Genomic DNA, 6,506 nt, shown 5'->3' with positions numbered 1-6,506 from the left:
TGTGGTTCCCTTGGATACTTAGATACCTTGGATACACAAACTTAAACTTCTTCCCTTTGGTTGTAGGAACCTGTTTGTGAAAGGTCTTTCGTGTTCTCAGGTCTATGCTGCTTATAATATTTATTACATAGAGACTTTTTTTTTTTAAGTACGGAACTAATATCCGCCCATATTTCCAATCAATAGCAATAAAACTAAAGGATCAAAAACTAAAGAGATTTCAGGCCAGCTCATCATAAGGTGCAGGCTCTCAAGCTTCATGGGTTTGCTGAATTTTCTACTTGGCTGCTGGAGTTGGACAGGTGAGAGGCTGAGGGTGCTGATTCATTATGAGGTGGTGATGATTTAGGTCAGGTAGGGAGGCAGAGAAGTGGCCCATCAGGGCGGCTACTGGAACGCAGGGGACCTGAGGGTTGTGCTTAGAAAATGCAGGCAGAGGATGACCACAGTGGTGGGAAAGGGTAGGCAAGGGCTGAGTTGGGGACAGCTTACCTGACAGAAGCTGAAAACTGAAGAGATAGTTGATTGCCAGAGAAATCCAACAGACCAGACTTTGAAATTGTCAGGAGCAACCGCAGAAGGAGTTGTTTCCCGGGTGTGGGGTGAGTGAGCAAGGTCACAGCTCAGGCTACCTTTTAAAGACTTGGCTTAGGACTCCTGGGGACAGAATGTATGAAAGGGCCAGGGCTTGTGGACCCAGTCATCCTCTAAACAATTGTTGAGTGCTTCCTCTGTGCTGGGGGCTGTAACACGTCTAAAGAGATGGTGGAGACCAGCCACAGGTCTGGAGGTTGGAAGTGCAGGATGAAGGTGTCAGCAGGGGTGGTTCTCCCTGAGACCTGTGACCAGGAACCTGTTCCAGGCCTCTCGGCTAGATACTGGTGGTTTGCTGGTAATTTTTAATGTTCCTTGGCTTCTGGTTGCATCTTCATCTTCACGTGGTGTCTCCCTGCTGTGTGCATGTCTGTGTTCAAACTTCCCTGTTTTATAAGAACACCAGTCACATTAGACGAGGGCTCACCTTCATCACCTCACGTTAACTTGGTTACCTCTGTAAGGACTGTATCTTCAAAGAAGGTCACATTTCTGGTTACTAGGGGTTAAGACTCCAAAGTATCTTTTTTTTTTTTTTAAATTGCAGTATAGTTAATTTGCAATGTTCTGTTAGTTTCAAGTGTACAACAAAGTGAGTCAGTTATACATATGTATCTATTCTTTTTCAGATTCTTTTCCATGATAGGTTATTACAAGATTTCAAATATAGTTCCCTGTGCTATACAGTAGGACCTTATTGTTTATCTATTTTAGATATAGTAGTGTGTACATTTTAATCCCAAACTCCTAATGTATCCTCCCCCTCCCTCTGCCGCCACCCCTCGGGATCCCCTTTGGTAGCCATAAGTGTGTGTTCTATGTCTGTGAGTCTGTTTCTGTTTTGTAAATAAGTTCATTTGTATCTTTTTTTCTTTTTTAAGATACCGCATATAAGTGATATCATATGATATTTGTCTTTCTCTGTCTGACTTACTTCACTTAATATGATAATCTCTAGGTCTCCCCATGTTGCTGCAAATGGTGTTATTTCATTCTTTTTTTTATGACTGAGTAATAGGTACCACATCTTCTTTATCCAGTCATCTGTCATGGGATAGCTAGGTTGCTTCCATGTCTTGACTATTGTAAATAGTGTTGGTATGAACATTGGGGTTCATGTGTCTATTTGAATTAGAGTTTTCTCCAGATATATACCCAGGAGTGGGGTTGCATGACCATATATTAACTCCATTTTAGTGTTTAAAGTAACCTCCATACTGCTCTCCTTAGTGGCTGCACCAGTTTACATTCCCACCAAAGTGTAGGAGGGTTGATTTTTCTCCACACCCTCTCCAAAATTTATTATTTGTAGACTTTTTAATGATGGCCTTTCTTATTGGTGTGACATGGTACCTCATTGTAGTTTTGATTTGCACCTCTGTAATCATTAGCGATGTCGAGCATCTTTTCATGTGCCTGTTGGCCATCTGTAGGTCTTCTTTGGAGCAGTATCTATTTAGGTCTTCTGTCCATTTTTTGATTGGCTTGTTTGTTTTGTTGATATTAAGCTGTATGAGCTCTTTGTATATTTTGGAAATTAATCCCTTGTCAGTAGCATCTTCTGCAAATATTTTCTCCCATTCTGTAGGTTGTCTTTTTGTTTTGTTCATGGTTTCCTTTGCTCTGCAAAATCTTTTAAGTTTAATTAGGTCCCACCTGTCTATTTTTGTTTTTATTTCCATTACTCTAGGAGAGGATCCAAAACGATATTGCTGCCGTTTATGTCAAAGAATGTTCTGCCTATGTTTTCCTCTAGGTGTTTAATAGTATCCAGTATTACATTTAGGTCTGTATGCCATTTTCAATTTATTTTTGTTTATGGTTTAGAGAGTGTTCTGATTTCATTCTTTTATATGTAGCTGTCCAGTTTTCCAAGCACCACTTACCGAAGAGACCGTCTTTTCTCCATTGTATATTCTTGCCTTGTTTGTCGTAGATTAATTGACCATAAGTTTGTGTGTTTATTTCTGGGCTTTCTATCCTGTTCCATTGATCTATATTTCTGTTTTTGTGCCAATACCATACTGTTTTGACTGTAGCTTTGTAGTAAAACCTGAAGTCAGGTAGCGTGATTCCTCTGCCTCTGTTCTTATTTCTCAAGATTGCTTTGCCTCTTAGGGGTCTTTTGTGTTTCCATACAAATTTTAAAATTATTTGTTCTAGTTCTGTGACAAATGCCATTGGTAATTCGATAGGTATTGTGTTGAATCTGTAGATTGTCTTGCATAGTATGGTCATCTTAACAATATAGATTCTTCCAGTCCAAAACACAGTATATCTTTCCATCTGTTTGTGTTGTCTTCTATATCTTTTATCAGCATCTTATAGTTTTCAGAGCACAGGTCTTTGCCTCCTTAGGTAGGTTTATTCTTAGGTAGTTTATTCTTTTTGGTGCTGTAGTTAATGGAATTGTTTCTTTAATTTCTCTTCTGATATTTCCTTATTCATGTATAGAAATGCAACAGATTTCTGTAAAGTAATTTTGTACCCTGCAAATTTATGGAATTCATTAATGAACTCTAGTAGCTTTCTGTTGGTGTCTTTAGGATTTTCTATGTATACTTCATGTCATCTGCAAACAGTGAGAGTTTTACATCTTCTTTTCCAATTTGGATTCCTTTAGTTTCTTTTTCCTGTCTGGTTGGTGTGGCTAGGACTTCCAAAACTATGTTGAATAAAAGTGGTGAGAGTGGGCATTCTTGTCTTGTTTCTGAACTTAGTGGAAATGCTTTCAGCTTTTCACTGTTGAGAATGATGTTAGCTGTGAGTTTGTCATATATGGCTTTATTATGTTGAGATATGGTCCCTCTATGCCCACTTTCTGAAGAGTTTTTATCATAAATCGATGTTGAATTTTATGAAAAGCTTTTTCTGCATCTATTGAGCTGATCATATGGTTTTTATTCTTCAGTTTGTTAATGTGACGTATCACATTGACTGATTTCCGAATATTGAAAAATCCTAGCATCCCTGGGATAAATCCCCTTGATCATGGTGTATGATCATTTTAATATATTGTTGGAGTTGATTTGATAGTATTTTGTTGAGGAATTTTGCATCTATGTTCTTAAGTGATATTGGCGTGTAAATTTCTTCTTTTTTTTTTTTAATGATATCTTTATCTGGTTTTGGTGTCGGGGTGATGGTGGCCCCATAGAATGAGTTCGTAAGTGTTCCTTCCCCTGCATTTTTTTCTGGAATAGTTTCAGAGAATGGGTGTTAACCCTCCTCTAAATGTTTGGTAGAATTCACCTGTGAGGCCGTCTGGTCCTGGACTTTAAAGTTTCTGATTCAGTTTCAGTACTGGTAATTGGTCTGTTCATATTTTCTATTTCCTCCTGGTACAGGCTTGGTACCTTCCTAAGAATTTGTCCGTTTCTTTGTCCGTTTTATTGGTGTATAGTTGCTTGTAGTAGTCTCTTATGGTCCTTTGTATTTCTCTGGTGTCAGTTGTAACTTCTCCTTTTTTATTTCTAAGTTTATTGATTTGAGTCCTCTCCCTTTTTTTTCTTGATGAGTCTGGCTAACAGTTTGTCAATTTTGTTTATCTTTTCAAAGAACCAGCTTTTAGTTTCATTGATCAATAGGGAAGCATTAACGACTTTCTTACATGGGCGGGGGGGGGGGGGTGGGGGGGTGGGGGGTGGGGGGGGTGGGGGGGGTGGGGCAGTTTCCTAAAGTGGACAAGTCAATATTTAAATTTAATTCAGAAGGAAACCATGCCAAATGACAGCTGTTTTCTTTTTATGGCTGTTCCTATTTGCCTTATATATTGAGGTGCACCTATGTTGGGTACATATATATTTACAATTGTTATATTTTCTTCTTGGATTGATCCCTTGATCATTATGTAGTGTCCTTCTTTATCTCTTGTAATAGTCTTTATTTTAAAGTCTCTTTTGTCTGATATGAGAATTGCTACTGCAGCTTTCTTTTGATTTCCATTTGCATGAAATACCTTTTTTCAACGTCTCACTTTCAGTCTGTGTGTGTCCCTATATCCGAAGTGGGTCTCTTGTACACAGTGTATATAAGGGTCTTGTTTTCATTTCCATTCAGTCAGTCAGTGACTTTTGGTTGGAGAATTTATTCTGTTTATGCTTAAGGTAATTATGGATATGTATGTTCTTATTGCCATTTTATTAATTGTTTAAGGTTTGTTTTTGTAGGTCATTTTTCTTCCCTTCCTCTTTTTCTCATCTCCTCTGATTCGATGACTAAGTTTAGTGCTGTGGTTGGATTCCTTTTTTGTTTTTGTGTGTGTATCTATTGTAGATTTTTGGTTTGAGGTTACCATAGGTTTTGATATAGCAGTCTGTATATAAACAAGATTGTTTTAAGTTGCTGGTCTTTTAATTTCAAATGCATTCCAATATCCTGCATTTGTGCTCTTTTCTTCTCATGATTGGTGGTTTTGCTATCATACGTGTTTGTGGATGATTTCCTATGTTTGCTGTATGTTCGCCTTTACCAGTGAGCTTTTCCATTCATCATTTTCTTGTTTCTAGTTGTGGCCTTTTCGTTTCTGCCTAGAGAAGTTCCTTTAGCATTTGTTGCAAAGCTGGTCTGATGGTGCTGAATTCTCTTAGCTTTTGCTTGTCTGTAAACTTTTGATTTCTCCATTGAATCTGCATAAGAGACTCTGCTGGCTAGAGTATTCTGGGTTGTAGGTTCTTACCTTTCATCACGTTAAAGATATCATGCCACTCTTTTCTGGCCTGCAAAGTTTCTGTTGAGAAATCAGCTGGTACCCTTATGGGAATTCCCTTGCATGTTATTTGTTGCTTTTCTCTTGTTGCTTTTAATATTTTTTCTTTGTCCTTAATTTTTGTCAATTTGATTACTGTGTCTTGGCGTGTTCCTCCCTGGGTTTATCCTGCCTGGGACTCTCTGTGCTTCCTGACAACTGTTCATTTTAGGTCAACTTGAAAGAGCCATATTGATTCCCACCAGGACCAAACACTGCAGCTCATTCATATGCTGGGAAAATACTAACTGTGATGGAAATGTTTACATACACAAGGATGGTGAGAATGACAGTGACATAAACTTCCTAGTTCCTTAAAGGACCTGATGACCTTACAAGGATGGGGCTTGGAATGCTGGTAAACTGTTCTACAGCAATAGAAAATGGATACAGGGTATTTATGATACTGTCCTAATGAGATCCCATCCTTGTACATATTACATGTACATGCATAGAAAACATCTATAAGGATGGATCTGAATGTTGGGGGTGAGACACCCAGTGGCTTTTACTTTATTCCTTATACTTATTGGGTTGTTTGAAAAAAATTAAGTGAGCATATATTTAATAATCAAATGGGGAAAATAAAGATCTTAAAGGTGAGAAAGAAAATCATTAAAAGTATATCCTAAGTACCTCAAAGGAGTCTAGTAGATTGAAATTACGTAACTGATAAGAACGTGCTTTTGAAAGTTGTGTAGTTTCATAAAAATACAATGTAGTACCTTTTTCTCAGTCCTTAATCTCTCCTCCTTACTTAGAATTAATAGGCAGACGTTTAGGTATGTTTAGATTCAGAATTTTATTTTAAATAGATTTCTGTTCTATAACATAATGTCTGTGATACTCTTACTAAAAATTATGTATAATGGTCAAATTCTAACAATTTTTGCAACAAGCTCTCATTACATTTTCTTCAAAATAGGAGAAGTTCACATTACATACCATTTTGAACATGATTGTTTGCTTACAAATAATTTACTGTAAAAATGTTATTTTCAAAGAAAATTTATGGGAAATGATAAAGCAACTACAAAAATCTTTACAATAAAATCCAGGATAAAAATATTTTTTTGTGGGGCTTCCCTGGTGGCGCAGTTGTTGAGAGTCCGCCTGCCGATGCAGGGGACACGGGTTCGTGCCCCGGTCCGGGAGGATCCCACAT

General features: G+C 37.7%; 1 long non-coding RNA gene across 1 annotated transcript in view; it reads left to right on the top strand.

Annotated features, from left to right (window-relative positions):
- Positions 1 to 6,506, top strand: part of LOC137228233 (uncharacterized) — a 560,753-nt gene that overhangs the window by 64,701 nt on the left and 489,546 nt on the right. The gene's annotated exons all lie outside the window — the stretch shown is intronic.

The sequence above is a fragment of the Pseudorca crassidens genome, chromosome 7 (assembly GCF_039906515.1).
Source record: "Pseudorca crassidens isolate mPseCra1 chromosome 7, mPseCra1.hap1, whole genome shotgun sequence".
Classification (NCBI taxonomy): domain Eukaryota; kingdom Metazoa; phylum Chordata; class Mammalia; order Artiodactyla; family Delphinidae; genus Pseudorca; species Pseudorca crassidens.
The sequence above is the reverse complement of the archived record's forward strand: the minus strand, read 5'-3'. Positions and strand labels throughout refer to the sequence as shown.